This window comes from Lygodium microphyllum, chromosome 6 (assembly GCF_053477565.2).
Source record: "Lygodium microphyllum isolate KBCC chromosome 6, Lygodium_microphyllum_v1.1.10, whole genome shotgun sequence".
Lineage (NCBI taxonomy): Eukaryota > Viridiplantae > Streptophyta > Polypodiopsida > Schizaeales > Lygodiaceae > Lygodium > Lygodium microphyllum.
This window is the reverse complement of record NC_141140.1, coordinates 130,819,812-130,844,750: the sequence shown is the minus strand read 5'-3', so window position 1 is coordinate 130,844,750 and position 24,939 is coordinate 130,819,812. Positions and strand designations below refer to the sequence as shown.

Sequence of the window (24,939 nt, the reverse complement as noted above, 5' to 3'; positions counted from 1 at the left end):
ATTTGCCCTTGGTTGAGTTTGCTTACAACAACACAGTGCATAGTTCTACGAGCAAAGCTCCATTTGAGGTGATTGAGGGTGGCAATAAGGTACCACCTATTCTGCAAACTAAGGATAAGATCTTTGAGACTGATCGTTATGTGGAAAACTTGGATGTAGCCTATGCAAAGATAAAATATGCACTTCAGAGATCGCAAGAAAAGCAAAAGAGGGCAGCTGATTGCCACAGACGTGCTTTGCAGATTGCAGAGGATGATTATATATTGCTACGTTTTGAAAAGGCGAGGCTGAAAAAGATGAAAGGAAAAGAAAGATTGTATCCAAATTTGAGTATGAGATACTATGGGCCCTTCCAGGTGTAGAAGAAGATCAGCGATATGGCATATCGACTAAAATTACCTCCACATTGGCGGATATACAACGCCTTTCATTTCAGTTTGTTGAGGCCTTTTCATAATGATGTGCCAAAGGATATGTCTGCTGAAACTCGGTCTAAGGTTGAGAAGCTAGATGAAATTTTGGTACCTGAGCAGATTTTGGCACATAAGGAAAGAAAGATCGAAGGTAAAGTTTCCAAGAAATAGTGAAATTTCAGTTTTATTCACCAATGGATGCCAAATGGATGGAAGAGGATGACTTGGCAGACCATCCTCACTTATTACAACTTACCTAGATGCCTTTCAATTAGAGCCGACTTTAGTTCAGGCTCCGTCAGGTTCAGTAGAGCAAGGGTCCGGAATATTGCCTGATGCTCAAGAGGGAGGTAGCACTTTCCCTCCCCCAGTTATGGACAGCTCTCGTATATAGTGGATCTCAGATGTATTCAGCATGCATCCAAGGTACTATGCTGACAGTATGTTTGCCATAAGATCACTACTTAGTGTACTAGTCACTGTGAGATGTATGCAGATGAGTATGGGTTTCACCCAGGCACTGGAACTATACTTTTGCATCAGCTTATGATCAATTTAGCATGAATTTTGCCTTAATTTTGAGATAAAAATTTTGATCAATTTCAGCTTACTTTTTGATCAGCTTGAGAATCATTTATGGTCACTTTTTGAATCACTTATGCATCAGTTTTTGTATTGATTGCTGGTCAGTTTTTGCAATGAGTTTGTGATCAGTTTGGAGTCACATTTGCAATAATCTGTGATCAGTTCTTAGATCAGCACGTGATCAGTTTATGATCAGATTATGCTCAGTTTTCAATGATTTACATCTGGTTCCATGCACAACAACATATGTTATGATGCCATTGATGTTTTACCCATGGTTTGTGCTTGGTTATGGTATGTTATGGGTTGGTTTTGCCAGATGAGTTGAGCTCATGAGAAATTGACATGTCACATGATAATCTGGCAATGTTTTTGAGATTCTTTGCGAGTCTTATGCTATGTTATGTTGGCTGGTAATTTTCAGCATATATTTGGCATAGGAATGGTTGAACAGCAATGCGCATTCTTGTGTTGACTATGATGCCCTATGAAAATTCCAATGTAGTACTTTGCTTTTGATGCATTTGGCAGTGCAATCGAGGACAATTGCAAGGATTTCAAGGGGGAGGGCTGTCTTGAAACCTCACTTAACATATGGATTAATTCTTAATCACATGATTAAGTAAATGTTACACATGTGAGGTGCAACTGGGGTTAAAGTAAATTTACGAGTCCAAGACCCGAAGAAATCACGGAATGTCAAAGGCAAAAGTTGCTATAAGTTATGCCGCACATGTACTTAGTGGTATCTGGTACCAGTTGTTGGTCTAGGTCATCCATTTGGCCATAAGTATCAATTGGTGACACTAGAGAAGTGGTGTTTAATAGTACCTAATGCCAATCTAATAGTCAAAGATGGCGTAGAGACACTCGAGAATGGAAGTTGCTTAGCCAATTTAATTATTGGCCAATCATATTATTTTTCAGGGCACCGAAATAATTATTAGATTAATTTTCAGTATTTAAAGGCTGAAAATTGATATGTAACTATGGAAAATGCTGGAAAAACCATTTGGGAAGGCTGCCACTTGTCAAAAATACCCATGCAAGACTGAAAAACGTCTTTAGAGGTTAGAGAGAAACATTTTTATGAATTCAGCCTGCAAGAGAGAGAGAGAGGGGAGGTTGTTGGTCTGATTTGCAGCCATTGGAGGACCTTCTGAGGCTACCAAGGGCAAGAGAAGATCAATCAACAATAGAAGACAGCATCTACAAGCTGTTGAGACAGGGCAGCAACAGTAAATGAATGATTTTCTTTAGTTCTTTGCATCTATAAGCTGTTGTGGTAGGGCAACAGCTGCATTTGACTGATTTTTAGTCATTCTCCACGACAAAACTCAAAATTTTCTCTCTACAGCTTCCCCTCTTATCTCCCAGCCATTTCACAGCCTTGCTCTGAAGATCTCGGCATTTGGACTCTTGGAGGCTGAGAAATTTCAGATTTCTCTGCTATAAACCCTAATCTACAACAGAAACTAGGGTTTAGCAACAGCCTCGGGAAACGTGCCAAAAATTGAAAGGTCCAAGACTTAGATTCAACAGGGCTGAAGCTATGTTTAGCCTATTCAAGTGGAGGGACCAGCAAATAATTGAATTTGGGGTATTTCCATCGTCTATGAAGTGGGTGAAGGCCAATTAAGTGCCCAAATCAAGGGGCAAATCAGATTGAAGACTTGCTGGTGATTCATCACAGCAAGGGGGAGTTGGAATACCGAAAGGGATTGGGAGAATCCCATTGTAAATCAACGTCTTCTTCAATAAAGCTAAAGAAATACCGAAAGGGGCACCAATTTTGGGGCCAATCGGGTGTGCATTGTCCAAGATCAATAGGTAAATTTATATTTTCAGATTTGCATTTATTGTTTGCTGCTGTAATTAAGTTGTAATTAGGGATTTACCACCCTATCCGAGGAGGAAGGCTGGTTTTAGGAAGACTGCTATATATAGCAGCAAAAATACCACGAAAAAATAGCCAAATCAGGTCGATTGCATTAAAACTATCAGGCTGCTGCTGTACCTGTCCAACTGCTGACATGGCAACTGTCCGACTGCTGACGTGGCTGTGACTGCACTGTTCGTACTGCCTGCTGCAACTCCGCTGTCCAAGAAATGACTCTCTAACAGCCAGCTGCTAGAAAAAGGTCACCTGCAATGATCCTAATATCGTCAGTCAGCCTGATGATGAGAAGCAAAAAAGCAGCTAGGAAGCAGCATTTGCACTAAGAATCCAGTGTGGTGGGGATGCAACAGGGCACCAGGCAACAGATAGCTACACAAGATTCTCCACAAACTGAGATGTCCTTTGAGTCGGAGTATGGACAATAGTGGAGACGTTGAGGAATGAAGAGGAGATTGAAAGAAGAGAGTGATCTAATGGATGTGTCTAGGAGAATGCACAAAGTGTAGAGAGTATGTGCCCTATTTATAGGCACCGAGATGTCTTAAGTGACACCCCAAAATGTGGGCACCGACCCTTTTTGGGGCTGTAAGTGTGAAACCAAAAGAAATTATGGAAAAGAAATGAACTTTATGAATGGGTTTCTCAACATAACCTATTAATTCACACCTTCTCTTCCTCTCCTTTCCCTCTCTCACTTTCATCCACACCCCCTCTTCCTCTCCCTCTTTTTCTCTCCCTCCCACTTTCATCCACACCCCCTCTTCCTATTTTATATGTGTGTAAACTGATTTTATATATAATTTTACGTGTAATTTTAAATAAATGTACAAAACAACATATTTCATTCTTAAAAAATTTATATAGCTTCCAAACCGTACATATTCACATACTAAACATGTCATATGAATCATGCAAACCCACCCTAACCTCATACCATTAAAAACATCGAGTATTATGAAGTATGAAACCAGCCTTCCTTCCGTGGATGGGTGGTAAATCCCTCATTACAACTTAATTACATCAGCAAACAATAAATGCAAATATGAAAATACAAATTTACCTACTAATCTTGGACAATGCACACCCGATTGGCCCCAAAATTGGCACCCCTTTCGATATTTCTTTAGCTTTATTAAAGAAGAAGTTAATTTACAATGGGATTCTCCCAATCCCCTTCGCAATCCAAACTCCCCTTGCTGTCCAAAGTGACCAGCAAGTCTTCAATCTGATTTGCCCCTTGATTTAGGCACTTATTTGGCCTTCACCCACTTCATAGATGATGGAAATACCCCAAATTCAATGGCTAGCTAATCCTCCACCTGAATTTAGTTGAAATTCACCTTCAGCCCAAATTCACCTTCAGCCCAAAAAAATCCAAGTCTTACAGCTCCCAATTTCTGGCACACTTCCCAAGGCTGCTGCTAAACCCTAATTTCTATAGTAAATTAGGGTTTACAACAAAGAAATTTGCAATTTCTCGACCTCCAAGGATCCAAATGCTGAGATCTTCCGAGCAAGGCTATGAAATGGCTAGGAGATGAGAGAGAAAGCTGTAGAGAGAAAATTCAGAGTTTTGTCATGAGTAAATGACTAAAAATCAATCAAATGCAGCTGTTGCCCTGCCACAACAGCATTAAATGCTGTCGCCTACAATTGAGACATCTAAATTAGTTGTCACCTTATACCAAGATACGATCGCCCAGCTATGGACGGTTTGAATCTGCAATCGCCTCCTCAAAACTCACTCGTGGCTGGTTGCAATGGCTGAAAATAGGCTGGCCATGGCTGCTCACAGCTCTCCCACATTTGCCACAGCAAGAATGATCTCGTTTTTCCTCTTCTTTAGCCTTTTACTAGCCTGAATGGGCAAATGGGCAAGTTTGCCAAGTGGCAACCTTCCCAAATGGTTTTTCCAACATTATCCATCCTTAAATATTAATTTCCAGCCATTAATTATTGAAAATTAATCTAATAATTATTTTAGTGCCCAAAAAAATAATCTGTCTATCCAATAATCAAATAATTAAATTGGCTAGGCATCTTCCACTCCTGAGTGTCTCTGTGTCATCTTTGACCATTAGATCTGCGTTAGGTACCATTAAACACAACATCTCTAGTGTCACCAACTGACACTTATGGCCAAATGAATAACCAAGGCCAACAATTGACACCAGATACCACCAAGTACTTGTGCAACATAACTTATAGCAACTTTTACCTTTGACATCTCGTGATTTTCTCGGATCCTGGGCTCGTAAATTTACCCTAACCCCAGTTGCACCTCACATGTGCAACATTTACTTAATCATGTGATTAAAAATTAATCCACATGTTAAGTGAGGTTTCAAAAATACATGTCATCATGACAATGTGAGCCTCAACATCCACCTCCCTCGTTCAAAATATTGAAGAAATAGCAATCTTTGCTATAAAAGTTGTGTACAAGTGCTTTGCAATGTTCTCTTAACAACTAAAAGACGCTCCACACTAAGCAACCATTGGTCAAAAACCAAGTCTATGTTATGCATTAGTCCAAGTAATGGTGATCTTTTCTACAAAAACCCATTGGTGAATGAAACCAGAATTAACCTCATTTAACACTAATTACAAAAAGTATAAAATTCACCTACACTAAAAATGCAAACGTTACCACTTAATCTTGGGCATTGGACAGCCTGTTGGCCCCAAAATTTGGCGCCCCTTGCAGTATTTCTTTAATTTGTATTGCAATTCTTTAACCTTCTCCACTAAACCAAATACCTCTTGCTATCATAAATGACCAACAAGTCTTCAAATCAAATTGCCCCTTGATTTGCTAGGGGATTGACCTTCACTTGTGCTCCTTGGGAGATAAATTAGCCCCAAATTCAATGCTAGCTAGCTGGCCTCTTGAATCCTCCTGGAATACATTGATTTCGGCTTTGAAAATTCAAGTCTAAAGCCTTTAAATCTAGGCACACTTCTCAAGGTAGCTGTCAAACTCTAATTTCTATTGTAAATTAGGGTTTACAACAAAGATTCACCAAAATCTCCACCTCCAATGGCTAGATTGTTGTAAAACTTAGAGCAAAGCTAGGAAATTGCTCGAGAAAGAAAATTTAGAGATTTATCAGATGTGAATTTGGTAAAATTGAGTTATTGACCAATTTTCCAGCCCCAAATGGATTCACCAACAACAGAGGGAGTATCAGAGGCTGTAATCTTCAAGAAAGTGTATCAACCATAATCACCAACTTCCCCTAGTTAAGAATATGCAACTAACTGTCTTCACCAAAATGGCCTCCAATGGCTGAGAAATGGCCCCAAAAGCAAGCAATAGCAACCCCCAACCTCTCTTTCCAATAGCTCCAAACTGCATAAACAAGATTCATTTTCCCTTCAACCCCAATTCGGCTTTCCCAAACTTGCATAAGCAAGTTTAGCCAAGTGGCAGCCTTCTAAACTAAATTTCCAACATTATCCATCCCATTAAATTAATTTTTAAATATAAATTTTGAAAATTAATTTAACAATCTAACCAATCAACAATTAAATTGGCTAGGCTAATTTGTCACCCAAGTAACCTTTGAGTACTCATTAGCCTTTAACTAGCATTAATTAATAAATTAATGTCAATTCCCTGGTGTCACCACTGACACTAATGGCTAATTAAATGTCCTAAGCCAAATTCTGACACCCAGTATCACCTAGTACCTATCAAGCATAACTTATTACAACTTTTGCTTTTAGCACCAATTAATATCTCAAGGTCTTGGATCCCACATGGTGAAATAATTGGCGTGCACCACACATGTGCAAGTCACATTTCCACACATTAGTATATTTAATTAACTTTTTTATCAAATGCTAAGCAAAGAAATAAAATTTCACATCTCCGTGACAGTGAATATGTGCTTTGCAATGCTAACTCGATAATTTTACGACTCACTCCACGCTTAGCAACCATGTCTCAATCTCCACAAATATGGGGGATTATTGTTGGTATTCAGTTTTCAAGGAGCAACAATTTTGGTTGTGCCTTGGGCATAAGAAAAAGGTGACCTCAAATGCATATGGGGGGGGTTTAAGGACCTAGATCCTAGCCTTGGATATCCATAATATTACACACTTTTAGCTAGGGTTGTCACCAATATACCTTTTAGCAGTGTGAAACCCCTAATTTATTGCAAGACGTCTATGAATTCCTACAAAATGACAATTGATTGTAAACTTCTCATATCAAGCTTCCTTTGGCAATCAACCCTGAAGCAATTGAATGTCAATCAACCATGGTTCCAAGAAGAACAATGGGCGACACAAGGAGAGCAAACAATGGGCGACACAAGGAGTGCATGGTGCTGCAACCATTCGTACTCAATGCTAAAAAATGCGTTATAAATTGAGTAGCTCTTTATTACAAGATTCAGCTTTGCAATGTTTTTGTTGCTAAGAATGCTCTTTTTTTAAGTTTTAGAGGAACTTAATCAATTTCTAAATGAAGTTGGAACAAATGCAATCATGCAAGTATTGCTAGTGGATATCTATGTAATCCAGGTCACAACAAGTATATGTGATTATACTCGGTTTCTTGCTTCAAAAATTTTATGTTGCTATTAATTTTGTGTTTGCAAGATAGTATGACATTTCAGCTTTGCAATGTGTCAAAAGATATGGTAGCAGGAATTCAAGTACATGAACCACCACTAGGAATTCAGCTTTGCAATTTTGTTGTTGCTAAGAATGCTATTTTTTTAAGTTCTAGAGGAACCTAATCAGCTTCTGAATGAAGTTAGAGCAAATGGAATCATGCGAGTATTGAAAATGGATATCTATGTAATCTGGGTTGCAACAAGTATGTTAGTTTCTCACTTCAAAATTTTCACATTGCTGGAAATTTCACATTTGCAAGATAGCACAACAATTCACATTTGCAATGTGTCAAAAGATACACTAGTGGGAATTCAAGTATAGAAACAACCACCCAGAATATAGCAACCTAAATATCAATAGCATCAAGGAGGACTGAAACAAGCTACAAATTGAAATTGTCCAAGATTACGATGCAAAAGTAGATACAATACTAAATTGTTTTCTTTTGCACGTTCTCTTGGATTATCTTGCATAGTTCTTTGGCTATGCGATATCTTGTTTGAGATCAAGCTTGTGTGCTACATTACTATACATGTTTTATGTTGCAAATATGGGAGAATATGGGAGCATCATCAACATACTCTCAAATGGATAGGTTTCTATTCATCTACATGATGATTACTAATTGTCAATGAAGCAATCATTTACTTATTCAATCATCGTTCTCTGTCTTTATTCTCTATGATATTCTATAGTCATTGTATATGATGGTTTTCCAAGCTAGAAAGAAATGATTGAACAAAGAATGAGAACTCAAGGTGTACTACAAGAATAAAATGAATATACTAGAACTCAAGCAAAAGAGAACTCAAAATGAAGAGTGAATGAATTAATGAATCAAACTATGCAAGTATGATACAATGGGCCACAAATCACTGTCTTAGGTGGATTGGGAATAAGGTGAGCTAGAAGAGGAGCCATAGACACCTGAGAGAACATCGCATCTCACATAGATCCCGTGATGCAAGAAGCAGTCTCTCATGGTGATCATCAATTGAAAATGTAGATCACTATTGAGAACTATCCAAAACATGCTAGGTCACGTTGCAAAATGCAAGATAGGCACTGATTGAGACAGCTCCTGGTGGTCATTTGATGGCTAAATAGTACATGGCAGCAATAAACACAGCAATATATGTCTAGACGGGCAATCGACAGCACCTAGGCAGGCAAGCGATAGCTGGAATAGGTAAAGACAAGTTCACAGTGCACTTTACTTAAATGCTAGATGAATTTCATGTTGGTCGACATAATTTGGACCACATTTAATATAGCCGATTATGAAGATATGTTAGGGTTTGTGTTGAGGAAACACACCATGTACGACCAAGACTAAAACACAAAGACTCGGATAGAGACAAGCAAAACTCAAACCCTAAATGCATAACACAAAACTCAAAACTCAAACACAGAAAGAAAAAACTCGAAAGTGAATGAATGTAAGAGAGTACAAAATGCCCAAGGGCAGAGCAATGGAGTGTTGGAGAGTGACATCCACCGGACACAGATCCCAAGTATTGTACCCACTAGTCAGAGATGAAAGAGTGTTGAATAATGGACAGCTGGCTGGTTACCAAGACAGAGCAATCAAAGACTGAAATCTGGTAAACACAATAGTGTACCACCAGAGAAGGCTGAAAACTGGTCACCCAAGGTAGAGAATTGTCAAGCAACAACAGGAGAGGTGTGTGCTCATGTAGGGGGCCTACTAGACAACAAAAACGTAGGTACTGCAGCAACGGTTGCTTGATGGGAGAGATGGCAACATCCTGTCACCTAGCACTAGATGCTAAAAACACAAGCTGATCAGATGCTATGATGACGCAACAGATAAAGACCTCCAAACAACAAGGTGATGGCTGAAAATAGGCTGCCTAGGGCTAAATAGTGATGAGTTGTAGTCTAAGTGATGGTTGGACAGCAAATGGTAGGTGGTTAAAGGCTAAAAATCTACGCGGTAGAGTGAGAAACTTGCACAAAAGGACAAGGTTGGTACCAACAACAAGGTCCCAAAGACCCTAAGATTCAAGCACTTGTTACATGAAGTTCAACCAAGTGGTGAAATTCAACCTGTTCAAACAAGTCTTATCCGTGAAAGCATTCTTGGCCATTGTAACTGGAGTAGTAGTACTAGAAAAGAGAGGTGTGTAATGGGGGTAGGATGGATAGAAGGGATAGGATGGAGGAGTAATATATACTTGGGAGGTAATCCCAGAGTACCCACCATGTATACAATAAGTGTATATAACAGATCCAAATGTAGACATGAGTGTCCTCAAGTATGGACATGGTAGCTGTATGAGGAGCCCATGGTGGAGGGATAGGAACACGTGGAGCAAAGGATGGAAATCCCTACATAGAAGAGACCGAAGGGATGTGTGACGACAACCCATAAGCAAAGGATAGATATCCCTACATCTGAAAGATCGTGTGGAGGGGCTATGAGTGTTTGGAGATAGTGAGGGAGATGCCCATCACAGCCAAGATGTGGGAAAGTGAGAGTATGTGGAAGGTACAATATTAAAGGGTGGCATTCCCCCTAACGATGCACCAAGAAGTGTAGTGAAAGGAGGGTTGATAGATTGGGGGATGGAGAAAGAGAAAGTGCTAGGAGCGGAGATGGAAGATCCAACCCCTAGTGTAGTTTGAGCAGAATGGAGTATAATCCAAGATTTTAAAATGAAGATGTGAGTAGATCAAAATGTGAAGAAAACAGCGATGGGATAGGAGGGATTTAAGAAGTGTGATTTACTTGCCCAAATCAAACAAATAGCATATATATACCTAATGAAGGGTATCTACTTCGAAAGCCTCCGCTATTAAAGTTAACATACTGAAAACCATCCAGATCCTGCACACCAAAGGAGAAACAGAAGAGGACTTTGATTCATAGAACTCCAAAAGGATTTTACAAACCTAACACAAGGCCTGGCTGTGATGAAGGAGATTGATCACTGAACACACCGAATGTCATGGTCCCTCCAAGATCCGAGAGATTGCCAGTCTCACCAATCGATCCAAATGGAATAGTAGCACTCATTGGAGCGGTGTAAGCCTGACTATACGCGATGCACAGATACTCCTCAAACTCCTCATCTATAAGATGATCAAAGTGTGAAGAAGAAGATGGTAAAGGTGAAGGTGTGTCTGCTCCTCCTTAAGACCATAATGCCTGCTCAAAGCCTCCAATGATGGAGAAGTCTAATAGGGCATCATAGAATCCAAAGAACAAGGTACCTGAGATATTACAAGTCACAATCGAGTCACGTGTGAGTCTCGCATCAAGGCTGGCCTCCACAATCACACTATAGAATAGTCTTTAGAAGAGCACTGGCTTTGATACCATGTGAAGATATGCTAGGTTTTACCTGCAAGATAGCAAAAACGCAAGTATTGCAATAGTAGCCACGTGGGAGGATGGTAGCAGCCTATCTCCTGGCAACAGATGCTGAAAACACAAGCTGATCCAATGCTTTGATGATGCAGCAAATGGAGATCTCCAAATAGCACAATGATGGCTGAAAACAGGCTCTTGGATAGTACTGGGCTGCAACCGATGATGGCCAAACATCAGATGCTAGGTGGCTAATAGCTGAAATTTGCACAATAGAGTGAGAAACCTGCACAAAAATATGAGGTTGAATGGTAGGCAGCCTGTCTATTTATAGAGGTTGGAGGATGCCCCAAAATTAAGGTTTTGGGGGTCCATCGAAACTCTCTTGAACCGCCCACCATCAAATTTGTGTTTTTCATTAATTAAGCTTGTTTTGGGGCTATTTAAAGATGCTAATCAACTGTGAAGCATGTTTTAGCGCAACACCAACCTGGTTATTTTTGTTGTATTCTTTTGCCTATTTATACGCAGTCTCTCCTCCACAGTCACTAATATCCCCAGCAGTTGAAAATGCACACTTAACAGTGATCGACAGTTAAAAACGCAAATAAGTGTTGAGACCTATCCAAATCAGGCTAGGTCTACTTGCAAAATGCACAACGGGCAGTGATGGAGACAGCGCTTGGTAGTCATCTGATGGCTGAACAGCAGCTGGCAGCAGTAAACACAGCAGCTACAGGTCTGGACAGGCAGTCAATAGCACCTGCACAGGCAGGCAGCAGCTGGAATAGGTAAAGACAAGTTCAATGCATTTTTTACATGCTAGGTGAATTTAATGTTGGTCAATGAAATTTTGGGCCACATTTAAATGCAACCTTTTTTCTTTTTGTATTCTTTTGCTTATTTATAGACAGTCTCTCCTCCATGGTCATCAATATACTCAGCACACTGCTTCCATTGGAGAGAGAAAGACTGCAGTATTCTTCTGGTTGCCCACAGTCACTGCCATAGCTACACACTCTTGAGCCTTGGAATATGGATTCCATTTCCCGATCCTATTCTCTCTAAGTTCATTATGCTCTTGCTGTCCTTTTGTGTTGTTTGTGTTTACAACAGATCTATCAGCAATGTCTCTTTGCTTCCATTGCTCCACACTTTTCTGACACAGTATCAGATCCCAAGTCTCTTGATTTTGGTGCTGATTGCTGTGTTTGACTGCTGTTTCCAAGTCAGGTCACATGTAAACTGCTCCAGTTTGCTGCTGTCCTGATCCAGGCAGGCCTAGGTGACAGTTTCCTCAGCTTGGATGGCAGTTCCCAGCATCAGGTGGCCTGTTTCTGCAATATTGCACCATGTTTTGCTGTTGTACCTGCATTTTCATTGTTTCAACCCGCATTTTTGCTGATCAGCCACCTGTTTCTCTCTCTCTTGTCTGAACTATCTTGATTTTACTTGAACCCCTGGTACTGGGCTGTTCATCCAAAGTGCCTAATTCTCTCATTCCCCTTACTTTGTCTTCTCTCCATCTCTCCTAAGTGGCTCCTCCCTGCTGCAATATCAATGACAATGATTTTCCTGCTACAGAGAGGGGTGACATATCCTCAAGATATACCTTCAAAGTTGCTATCATATTGTCTATCAAAAGCAGCAGTCTAAACAACAAATCCAGAGGCTCATTTGACGGCAGAACTGTGTATTAAATTGTTCGATGGCAGTTTCACAGCAGTTTGAAACATCTTGTGGCCACCCTCATAGCATCTTTTTCACTTGCTTTTCTACCTTGCCATTGGTACTACTAAATAAAGCATGAAACATTCAAAATATAGTCGATTCCCTTTTGTAGAGAGGGATCACACAACAAAGTGCACATATAATTCCGAAATTCCTAGTTAGAGACAGTAAGAGTACCTTTGGAAACAAAGTTTCAGTGCTATTAGCATTCAAAACACAGTCCATTCGTAATTGCGAAAGATTGAGATCAATGCTAGTGGTCATTGGTAATAAGAGGATTAAATAAAGTATCAAACATTCTCAATACAGTCCATTCTCAATGACAGATAGAGATTATCCAACAAAAGCGCACATAAAATTCCAAAGGTCCTATGGAGAGACACTAAGATACTTTTGAAAACAGATTTTAGCGCTTTCATGTGGCAACAACACAGAAAACAACTGTTCATTTATAAATTAAGCAATATGGGCTTTATGGATAGAGGCCTGTACCTGAACGAAATAAGTGATCTCCTCAACAGACGTCCCGTACACGAACTTGTCCTTTACCAGATTTTCGTGCGGAACGAGAAAACGGGAACTTGGTCCCTGCTGCCCTGCTAGTTGCCTCTGTCGCTGAAAAGCCGCATCAATGACCGAACTGGCAGTATCAAGATGATCGTATATAAAGATTAGATGTGAATCTCCATTCATGTCTCCACAGACAGACTGAGAGAGAGGGAGAGAGAGACGATGAAGAAGAAGAAAACTTGTCCATGCAAAGGCGCATCAATGGTCGAAACGGCGGCATCTATATGATTATATGTAGTGATTACATGCAGAACTCCACAGACGGACTCACAGAGAGAGTGTGTGAGAGAGAGAGAGAGAGACGATGAAAAGTTTACCCGCTTCACCGTCTATTGCCAATTTGTCACCGGGAGTTGCGCCAACCAACTCATCTCTGTTCGGAACAAAACTGAGGCCAGCCTGAGCCTCTCCTATGCTCTCGTCCACTCCCTCTTCTCCATCTCCTTTTCTTCTTCTGCTGCGCCGGATTCTTCTTCCCTCCTGCACGATCGTTACCTGGCGTGGCGTGCCCAGGTTGGCATGACCGCTATCTTCGCCGCCACAAGAATCCACAGGCACGGTGACAGGCCGCCTACGTTACGTCCCGGCCTGCCACATTCGTGTGTCGTACAGTTGCTTGATGATAAGGCCTTTATTTTTAATGTCGATTGCTCCTTAACGTTATGGATAGCCTTAATGTTGATTGCTCTTCAACGTTATGAATCGCTTTCTTGAATGAGGGACAAGTAAAGCATCTCGTTCGCATCTCCGATTCTCAGTACCTGAACACCACCTTTTAGTGGCGAGCAATGCCAAAGATTAGAGGTGTCATGATGTGATGCATTGGGCTTTGTCTCTTCTTACGGACTCAAGAAGGATAACTAGGTAAGGGTGTAGGGACTCGGAGAGACGGACCAGAGAACGCTCTAGAACTGGCCTTGCGTTATAATACTCCTGACGAGACGGCGGTCTCATCATGGCCCATTGATGAGACACGTGCGCCCTCGACATGCATGCTAGAGAATACAGCCAAGAGGAAGAGAACAGAAGACATGCAGGTTGAGCACACACAACTGAAGCCTGACTATCGACAGGCTCTGAAATCGAATGCCTTGGACATGGCTGAAGTGGAGAGGACTCTCCGCCTGGATCAATCATGGCGCAGTGCTGAATGCAAAGCCCAGATGCAGGAAGGCGCTAGAGTTCACAAAGCGGCCATCACCCTCCCGCTTGACAAGGTACGGCAGAGGTACGCTGACCTGCTTACTACAGCTGCCTACCTGTATTTTCTGGGTCGCCCACCAGTGGAAGAAGAATTTGCACGCTGGTTTGAAGGTACATATCAGAATAAAGCAACATTGCTGCAGTTCCGTTTTGTTGGAAAAGGTTTTTATCTTGTTATTCTTGCCTCAAAGATTGAACGCGATTGGCTCCTGGCCTCCTCAGTGGGCTATCGCGGTAACTTGGTTTATACTATTCCTTGGTCCTCAACTTTCTCTCCTGAAGGAGTCTTGCTCCACGAGTGCCCAGTTTGGGTATCTGTGCTGGATTTACCGCCGCTGGATGGTGAACTTGCAACGATCGCATTGACCCTTGGCAAAGTGCTCTATACCCCAACCGTCACCAATACATGGGGTTGCTACGCAAGGATCATCGTTTTTGCGTGTTATGGGATCGCCGTGTTGACCCCCCAGAATACTTGCAGCTACAGGATACTTCAGGTATGGAGATTGCTCTCCGCCTCAAATTCTCCCCATTTCCTGACTCTTGCTATTTGTGTCATGCCAGTGGACACTTTGCAAAGGCATGTCCGCAGCGAATGGAAGGTGGGAAAGGTGCTGAGGGGAAAAAAGAAACTCACAATAATCCTGCTGAAAGCTCGCAACAACCCGCATCAGGTTCTGCTGAAGGAAACAATAGGGTGGCTGAAGAAAAAGGCAAACAGAAGGAATCTGAATCTGCACAGACCCTGCAGACGAACAAAGGGAGCTCGAAGGAGAAGACAAATGCACCTAGTGCACAAGCCCAGAAGAGCAACTAGGGCTGCCCGTCAAGCGACAAGGAGAACATACCTCCCAAAACTCAGGGGAAAAAGAGCAATGCAGTCAAGAACCATGGTAAGGTGTCAATCAAACGTCTTGCTCGACAGCCAATGGTTGACAGAAATTACTATGCTCCAATTGGGGATCATGAGCTCATGGACGCCCCTGATGTCGTGGCCTGAGCACTCGAGATGGTCCCCCAGGATTAAAATGATGTCCTGGAATGTCAGGGGCCTTGGGTCTAATCTCCGTAAACAGATATGCTTTGGAATAGTCAAGAGATATAAGCCACATGCTTTAGCCCTGCAAGAGGTTAAAATGGATGAAGAGGCAATAACAGGCTTTGTTATTGAAGGGTACTCAGTATTTTGGGATCTCAGGGGAAGAGGCAAAGGGGGCACGATCCTCCTGGTTCATGACATGCTTAAACCACGCTTTGCATGGAAGATAGGAGATGGTTCAGCTGTAGCGGCCCAGGTGGATTGTTGGGGTGAAGATATCCTGCTTATTTCTGTATACGCAGCCAATATCTCGGTGCAAAGGGCCAAACTCTAGTGTATGCTCAAAGATCTTCTGAATAAACACCCTGCATTGGTTGCAAGAGACTGGAACATGACCTGTCTTCCTACAGACCGCTCACATGGTTCAAGGTGCATGCTTCAAGAAGAGATTGATGCATGGCAAATGCTCGAGCTCAGCTGTGAATTAAAGGATGTTGCCTGCCTGGCTCTAGGCACTACCTGCATCCCGTATACATGGCATAACCGACACATGGGAGAAACCTGGCGAGCGAGTCGGCTTGACCGGTTCTATGCTTCTCAGGGCGCCTGGTGGTTGTGTGGGAGAATTACCTACTGCACAATTATGGAAATTACTTCATCAGATCATTTGCCTATTCTAATTGCATGTCGTGTTGTCATCACAGGGAGGATGCAAGGGGGCCCTCCCCCATTTCGCCTCAATGTATCCTTCTTGGAGGATAAATATTTCCTACAGAAAGTGGAGCAGGCTTGGAACAGGGCAAGAGATCCGGATCTCCCTCCAGATTTCAGATGGCAAAGATGTCTGTCAGCTGTGACTAAGGTGGCAAAGGATCACGGGAGGAGACTGGCATCTAGGAGGAGGCGAGAAGGTGAAAGGGCTGTTAAGGTACGGGAACAGCTTCTCAGTGTAATAACCAATTGCCCTAATGACTCCTTTGCTCAAACTCTGCTGAAAGAAGTAGAGATATACTTGAAGGCTTAAGAACAGTATGCAGTGCAGACTGCGAAGGTACTCCTGAGGGGTCAATGGGAGGTATACGGAGACGCCCCCAACTCCTTTTTCCTCAGGTCTCTCAAAGCCAAGCAAAGGAAGGAGGTGATCGCTGCTATGGAAGATGAAGAAGGGAACATGCATACAGATGAGCACACAATAGCAAGAATCCTTGAAAAGCATCTCGCCTCCATTGTCGGCACAGAGCCTGATTTGCCGAGTGACTATAATGCAAAGGTAAGTAGCTTTCTAGAAGGATTAATTTCTCCTATCTCTACTGAAGAAGCATTACTGCCGGACCGTCCCTTTACGCAGGAGGAAGTTCACTTTGCAGTGTCTTGCATGAAAACTGGGAAGGCTCCGGGACCTGATGGTCTCCCAACTGAAATTTTTCATAAAATCTGGGAAATCTGTGGGCAAGATATGGTGAATATGATGAATTACATCAGGAAGACTGGCTGTATGCTCAGAGAGGCCAACCAGGGGTTAATCAAACTGGTTCCCAAGTCTCCTTCTCGCACTAAACCCTCCAACTGGCGACCATTATCTATGCTGAATTTCACCTATAAGGTGATGGGTGGCTCTTAGGATCAAGAGCCTATTGGGAAGAATTGTCCATGTCAGACAATATGGATTTGTTAGTGGCAGAAAAATACAAGATGCTGTATTAAATTTAGTACTTTCAATTGACATGGCCCTTGCTCATAGTTCAGATTTTGTCTTAGTCAACATCGACTTAGACAAAGCCTATGACAGAGTCAATTGGGTGTTCATCAGGAAGGTCCTTGAGGCCTTCAAATTCGGGCCAACCTTTATCAGGTTGATTACATCACTCTTCACGAATGCTACAGCAGCCATCAGCATCAATGGTAACTTAACCACGCCCTTTCCTCTTAAGAGATCTATTAGGCAAGGCTGTCCGGTCGCTCCACTTCTATTTGCATTAATCACAGATCCATTGCTCCGTGCAATTGATAAGAAAGTCCAAGAAGGGGTTATTAAAGGCATGCCATTGCCAGGTGGCACTTGCTCACCTTCACAGTTTTTTGCAGATGATAGCTCATCCCTTGTGGCCGCGGAGAAAGAGTCAGTTGATGCCCTTATGGACACCTTCAATGAGTTTGCTCTACTGTCATCATCCATCATAAACAGGAGTAAGACTGAGCTTCTCCCCCTTAACTTGGAGGGACCCCAGGAGTGGATGCTTGGTTATGGCTTCAAGGTGATCAGTCCTGGCGAAGTGGTAAGATATTTAGGAGCACCGATTGGTGTTGGTTTGACAACACGGCAAAGATTTCAATGGTATGGGGGTAAAATTCAGGAGAAGGTCTCTAAGTGGTTTAGTGCCCCCCTCACATTGGCTGGGAAGCTCACGGTCATCAAGAATGTTCTTTCTTCTCTGACAGTTTGCATGGCATCCTTGTTTTCTTTCAGCAAAGCATCTTGGGGCCTAATCGAGAAGCTGTTAAGACAGTTTCCGTGGAGAAAGCCTAATGGTACCAGCATATCCCAGATTGGTTGGGATTATGTTACCGCCAGGAGAGATGAAGGTGGTGCAGGGATTGAGCCTTTGATGGATAAAGCCAATAGACTCACCTTCAAACTGATTCTCAGGATGAATCAAGGGCAACCGTGGTCTACCATCCTTGCCACATGGATAGAAGGCTCAGGACAGAGATGGGCGGGGGCAGCCTAGCAAGATATTGTGTGCTGCTATCAGGACCCTATCAAGCTTCCTCAGTCCCCTACAGCCCAAGCACTTGTCAAGAGTTGGCAATTAATAGTGTCGCAAGCTTCTTGGTCTACTAAATTTAGTCGGAAAGGCGACTATTCCCTAGCCTCATCAATCTGGTATAACCCCTTCGCATTTGACCCCCCAGCTGCCCCCATTTTAGCCAATCGCACGCTCGCCAAGTCAATGTCAATTAAAGGGCTCAAATTCTGGACTCAACTATGGCTGCCTGATCAGAACAGATGGCTTACATTGGAGGACATCAAGATCAAATTTGGGCTCTTGGAGAATGAGGTTTTATGGCTGAGCAGAATATTTACCTGTCTGAGACAGGATTGGCCCACATCTTTATTTGTCTGCTCTTGCCCCCCACTGCTAGCATTAACAAGCTCCGCTGACAAACAATTGATAAAATGCCGTGACAGAAAGGATCATGCTCCACCATCCCCAGCAATTGCTCTAACTCTGAGTGAGAAATGGCGGAAACATTGTCCACATGTATCACTTTGCACCTGGCAAAGGAGGATCCGCAAGGTTTGGCATATCACACCATCGTATCGTCTAAACTGCTTCAGATGGAGATTATTACTCAGGAAATTCCCGCTTAGATCAAGGCTGTCCAAAAGATTCTCTATTTCCCCTCTATGTCCCCTCTGCAAGAGACACGAAGAAGATGAGAAGCATCTTTTTTGGGAATGCCCTGCAATTCAACCACTGTGGCATAGAATGAGGAAATGGCTGAAAGGATTCAATCTCAGATTTGACTTCGGCTTTGCTACTGTTTTTTTTGGAGACCATGGATCATTGGATGCCGTTACCTGGCGATTGGTTATACTTTTGTCTACTGTGATCTTGAAAATCATTTGGCAAGAAAGGAACAACACTGTTTTTCAAAAGGCCCATCGGCTCCTGACTGAAGATCAGCTAAAGGCAAAGGTTTCTCTGGTGCTCGGAACTTTGAAATCCACTCATTGGGTGTTCAAATTGTGCTGTAAGAAATTAGGAACTATGGCTTGAGCTCTTTGTTTCTTGGCTGTAGCCAGCTGCACCCTCCTTTTTGAAATGGTGCTGCAAATACCTATTACCTTAGAGAAATGGAAAGCGCATTATAAAAAAATGCCAAAGATTAGTGTCTAGCGAAACGTTCAAATGTCACACACACACACACACATATATATATATACAAGTAAAATTATAGCACGGCACTTTCACACAATAATTCATTTCTCTTTTTTCCCCTCTCCATTTCTAAGATGTATTATTTCTCTCACTCTTTTTTTCTCTCTTTCCCCCCAATTCTCTCTATAAATCTTCTTTCTCTCTCTTTCCATCTTTGCCTTTTGTTTTGTTTTGTTCTCTCTCTCTCTCTCTCTCTCTCTCTCTCTCTCTCTCTCTCTCTCTCTCTCTCTCTCTCTCTCTCTCTCAAATAGAGAATCCTAAATATACATACAATCTCACCTATACACGATCGTAAGAAGATCTGTGCTTGCTTCATCGTGAAATATTTAGAATGGTTTTTTACATCCTTCCTTCTCTCTCTCTCTCTCTCTCTCTCTCTCTCTCTCTCTCTCTCTCTCTCTCTCTCTCTCTCTCTCTCTCTCTCTCTCTCTCTCTCTCTCTCTCTCTCTCTCTCTCTCAACTTAAAACTAAAAGTAGTTTATAAAATTTGTAATACAAAATGCAAGACGTAGAAACAATACCTTCTATGCATCATTACAGACTTTCCTCTTTACACAAATGTAAGGAATCACGTGCTTGCTTCTCACAATATTTAGAAACAACAATGTTATACTGAAATGGATCATAATTGAAACAAAGACCAAGCACCACAAAAAGACTTTCTCTAAGAGACTTAGTCACAACAAAGCTCTCTCCTTTTTTGAAAAATCGTTCTTATGTCCAAGCCAGACATTCACATGTAAAGTAGAGCGAGACACCAATATATTTGGTTTCTTTCCACCGATCATGCCATGATGGGAAGGTATAAGATATCCTACTTTCCATTGGCAAGCCACAAAGGCCAAGTGTAAGACACTCGAGTGTTTCCAAGTACCACAGGTAAAGGGCTGATGCCAACAAAAAAAGACAATGTCTCCAAGATGCCTAATAGAAACAAAGCTTCCTCTTTTTTAGAAATCATTAGCAAAATTTTCATCCTCGAGCAAAACATGCGAAGGTAAAGCAGGAAAGTGCAACTTTAAGAAAGGCCAAGATTTGCACAACTCTATGTTTATGATACTAAGCATGAGTTGTTTAATCGGTCGGGGGTTATGCATGATTTATTACCAAATTTGCTTGGGGAGCTTCGGTATACAATGCATCGACACAACATATATGCATAGGCTTTTAGGTCTATGGGTATGAAAAATAATCTCATGTAAGAATTAAGAATGAGTATTTTTTGTGTTTAAAGAACTAGCAAATAATACTCTGCTCCTACAGCAACCGAGGTTGCAACTATCATACTAGGGTACTGTGATGAGAATACTCTTGATCATTGGGATATTCATGTTTACACTTGAGGTGGTCAATGCGTTACTATTTCAAACTTGCATAGAGCATATATGCCAATGCTATATGTTCTCCTTTTTCTTATAGGAGATGATAGTTGGCATGTAAAGGTTCCCTACAGTAATGTCAATGTTCCTGTTAACATATATAAATTGTCCAATAAAATTTGTGTTACCCAAATGCAATTTTATGCATTCTGTCTTCAAGTGCACGAAGATACTGAGGTGTGCATATTGCGCGATGGGTCGACTACTGCAATAATTTATTGTTGATTCTCTATGGGTGAAACCAAGTTAACTTGCGCAATCCAAAGTGGGTGGATATAACTAATGCTTTGTTACATGGACAGAGTGCTTATGACCGTCAGGACTACTTACGTATTTTATAAAAAACATGCTGATTTACTATACATGTTGTTACGGAATGACCTCTTTGGAAAGGTTGTGGGCTATGTTATTGTGATCGAATTCCAAAAGAGGGGGCTACCACATTCTCATACTTTGCTAATTTTAGAGTGGTCTTTTAAACCCTCTGAAGTATGCCACTACGATAGATTGGTTTGTGTTGAGTTGCTGAATAAAGTTAAGTTTTCAGTCTTATTTGAGACAATTTCAAAATGCAACATTCATGGCCCTTGTGGAGGATTGAACCCCAATAGTCCTTGTATGGAAAAGGGTAGATGTAGTAAAGACTACCTACAAAAATTAGTGGGCATGACAACAATTGATAGTTCTGGCTATCCTATCTATTGAAGACGAGATGATGAGAACTCTGAGATCATAAATGATAATGTTATTGATAATCAATGGGTTGTTCCATATAAACCTTACTTGACTAAGAAATACAATGTACACATAAATGTGGAGGTGTACTCGATAGTAGTCTATTAAGTATTTGTATAACTATGTGTATAAGGGGCATGACCATGCAACCATCAAATTTTTTGCTGGGGTTGATTCAGCACGGAATGGTGGCAATGTTCATAAAATGGATGAGATTCAAAGTTATTTGGATGCATGATATATTTCTACCTCCGAGGTATATTGGTGGATCTATTATTACCCATTGCATGATGAGAAGCCTGATATACAACGTTTGCATGTGCACTCACATGATGAGAATTATGTGGTATTTTGAGATATAGATAATATGCTAGATGTTGTGTAGAATGAAGACCTCTAGAAAACTACTCTTAGTGAATGGTTTGTGTGCAATCTCATTCATCCATAGGTCAGGACTATTCGTTATCAAGACTTTTCAATGTATTGGGTGTGAAATGTACAATATAAGATGTGGACTAAGAGGAAGCTTGGGAATACATGTGGTCATATGTATTTTGTGGCACCTACCTACAGTGAGCTCTACTATTTGTGAATGATTTTAACAGAGCGTCGGGGATATACTTCTTTTGAAGATATGTCTACTGTTGATAATGTGATTTATGATACTTTTAGGGATGCTTGCATTGCAAGGGGTGTATTGGAGAGTGATGATGAGTATGTTGTGTGCTTGGAAGAAGCTGCCTCTGTGCAAACCCATGCTCAACTTCATACTTTGTTTGTTGCAATTTTGGTTTTTTGTGAACCAACTCGGCTTGGCTATCCATAGGAACAATTTTTGGTACCAATGGATGGTGGAGGATATAATGTATAGATTGCAACTATAGCACATGCACATCTCTCTCAGTGTTCTATAACACGAGGCATCTAACATGGCTTTGTTATATTCGCAAGACCTTTAACACCATATAGAGAAAAGACTGTCTGATTTTGATGGGTTGCCTGAACCTCATCAACCAAACTCTCAACTGTATGCTAACCCCCTTTTGCAAGATGAATATGCATACAACATATCAGAACAACGTAGGGTTTTTGAATCCATGGAGAAAATATTGAATGAGGAATAATGAATTGCCTTTAGTGCAGTTATGGATGCTATTGACACAAATGCTGGGGATATACCCCCAACTGATTATAAGGGCATTCAATGCTTCTTAGGCCATATAGGGTATTATCGAGGTTCATAATGGACTATGCATTGATTACTAGACCTCTATACAAGCTATTAATCATATTCAAATGGACTGAGGAATGCCAACTATTTACTGCAAAGTGAAGAAAGTGGAAAACAAGGCATTAAGAGGAAAAGCACAAGGTGAAAAAAAGGAAAAGATGCCCTACAAGAGAGTAGAAAAGTGGGTTTTGTATATAAAGTTCAAAAAGTGAACGAGAGCGCATTCTTTAGTGTGTGGCAAAGTGGACTCTTCTTCTTCTCTTCTTCTCTTCTCTTCTCTTGCTTGCTTGTGAGTGCTTGAGGGAGGGAGTGAGAGTGTGTGTGAGGGTGAGAGATATTGGAGGTGAAGCCCTCCACCATCTCTTCTTCTCTTCTCTTCTCTCGTCTTGTACGTGGCTATGGAGGATGGAGCTTGAAGGAAGAGGCTTGAGGATGCTTGAGCGTGCATCACGAATCGTAGAGCTATTGGAGTGCTTGAGAGAGGAAGCAACTCAATTGGGCATTAAGGTAAGCTCAATATACTCGTAGAGGGGGATAGCGCGTTGGCTATGTGAGAGGTAGCCATTAGTGCTCGCTTGAAACGCTTGAATAATAAGCAGTCAGTGGGTCTTGGCGTTGAGTGTGAGCTCACCTCTACATTTTGGTTATGTTGTCGGGACCAACGGATTCAATCTTGAGCGCTTGTGCGCTTCAAATCGAGCATCGAAGTACTTTATCCCCGAATCGGAGCTTGAGATAGATAGGAGGTTTTGGGTCTTTAATCCATGCTACAAGTAAGTATTTTTGGTTTTTGATGGTTGGTTGGGTAGGAGAAATTAGTTTAGTGCTTTGCTTTCGATTCTTGTTGCATTTAGAGTAGGTTAATGTTAAGAGATCGATTGGAAAAGCACACGGTTTGCTATTGTAAAACAGCCCAAGCAGGGCTCAGATATGGGAAAAATGGGAAGAAGGAGTGTCGAAGGGGGTTGAGGTCAACAAGCAAGGGGGCAGGAGTAGCAAGAACCTTGCAAAGGAGGGGTTTAATATCCGGGAGACCAAGGGGGAGATCATTTGAAACCCTAGTTGAGAGAGAGAGAGAGAGAGAGAGAGAGAGAGAGAGAGAGAGAGTGTGTGTGTGTGTGTGTGTGAGCTCCATTGCGTGGATATGCTTCAATCGCATTGCTGATGAGTTTGTTGCCCACTCCAGGTATACCCACACATTCTCCTTCATGCATAGGTAGGATCTGGAGGTGCTTAGCTAGTGGGAAGCACACAATCACTCGGCGCAAAAAATTATTCACCGCTTCGAGAAAAATGCACTGCGTTCAACCTGTCCGAGTTATGCCAACTCTGTGAGTCCCAGAATCGGCCCTCGGCCTTCTTGTATTTGGCCATTCGGCTACTTGACTCGGACCTGTGGAAATTCAGCCCTCGGCCCACTTGACTCGGACTTGGCCCGTCTGAATTATCCACTTGGACCAACTTGCGCTCGCGGACCATCCGAATTTGGCCCAGACACATTTGGACGTTAGAAACACGGCCTTCAGCTGCTCGGTCCATCCAAATCAGTTACTCGGTCCCTGCAATTCGGACTTATTGAGCCGAGTGTGATTTTCCTCAGAATGTTTGAAACTTAGACTAGACTACCTAGACACTGGCCATACGAACATTCGAGGACCATACAGACACTTGAGACACCTTTCTGTGGCACAAGGAACAAAGGAATCAACGAGACACAGGCATAGAGGCGACACTAGTCGACCATCTAGCGATCTAGCCTGGTAGCAACATTAAGCGGAGTCATAGAGTGCTAATGAATCACGGTTGTGTGGAGGGAATAGCAAATAATCCTATAAACTAGCGAGGATGAGGCCGAAAACTGAGTGTATAAGCTTATCAAGCTAAACCTACAACGAGAGTGCTAGAGTCGTCTAGACACTTGTTTTCTCACTTACTCTGATTTCCAACCCTCGAAACACACTCGGGAAGAGCTAAAAGCTTGATTTCACACAGTGCATAGAAAAGAACACACACATCTATACATGCATAGAGTGAGGGTAAGTTGAGGGGACTGGTTGTAATTAACAAGAAATTCACCCCGACTTAAGAATTTGAAAGAACCCACAAGTAAGAGAAGACCCAAGGACATAGAAGGGTGATCGAAGACCCAAGGACATAGAAGGGTGATCGAATCCCCAAAGGTAGGGCCAAGCGAAGAACACAGCTAAAAAGCCAGACGCAATGAGGACGCTATTGTGAAAGTGGAT

At 41.9% G+C, this 24,939-nt stretch overlaps 1 protein-coding gene and 1 long non-coding RNA gene across 4 annotated transcripts in view; both read right to left on the bottom strand.

The window, feature by feature from the left end:
• Positions 1–13,958, bottom strand: part of LOC148035132 (uncharacterized) — a 39,442-nt gene extending 25,484 nt beyond the window's left edge. For 2 of the 3 annotated variants that reach the window (XM_087680099.1, XM_087680101.1), the window contains exons 1-2: positions 13,480–13,958; positions 13,085–13,232 (exon numbers count right to left, since the gene is read on the bottom strand). The gene's annotated coding sequence lies outside the window, so the exon portion shown is untranslated. The remainder of the gene's footprint in view (positions 1–13,084; positions 13,233–13,479) is intronic. The other variant, XM_087680100.1, reaches the window with a different exon arrangement.
• Positions 10,390–11,849, bottom strand: LOC148035133 (uncharacterized). Its single transcript, XR_015691226.1, has 3 exons — positions 11,352–11,849; positions 10,896–11,074; positions 10,390–10,764 (listed from the first exon to the last, which is right to left on the bottom strand). It is a non-coding gene; the product is annotated as an uncharacterized LOC148035133 (long non-coding RNA).
• Positions 13,959–24,939: the final 10,981 nt, after the last annotated feature.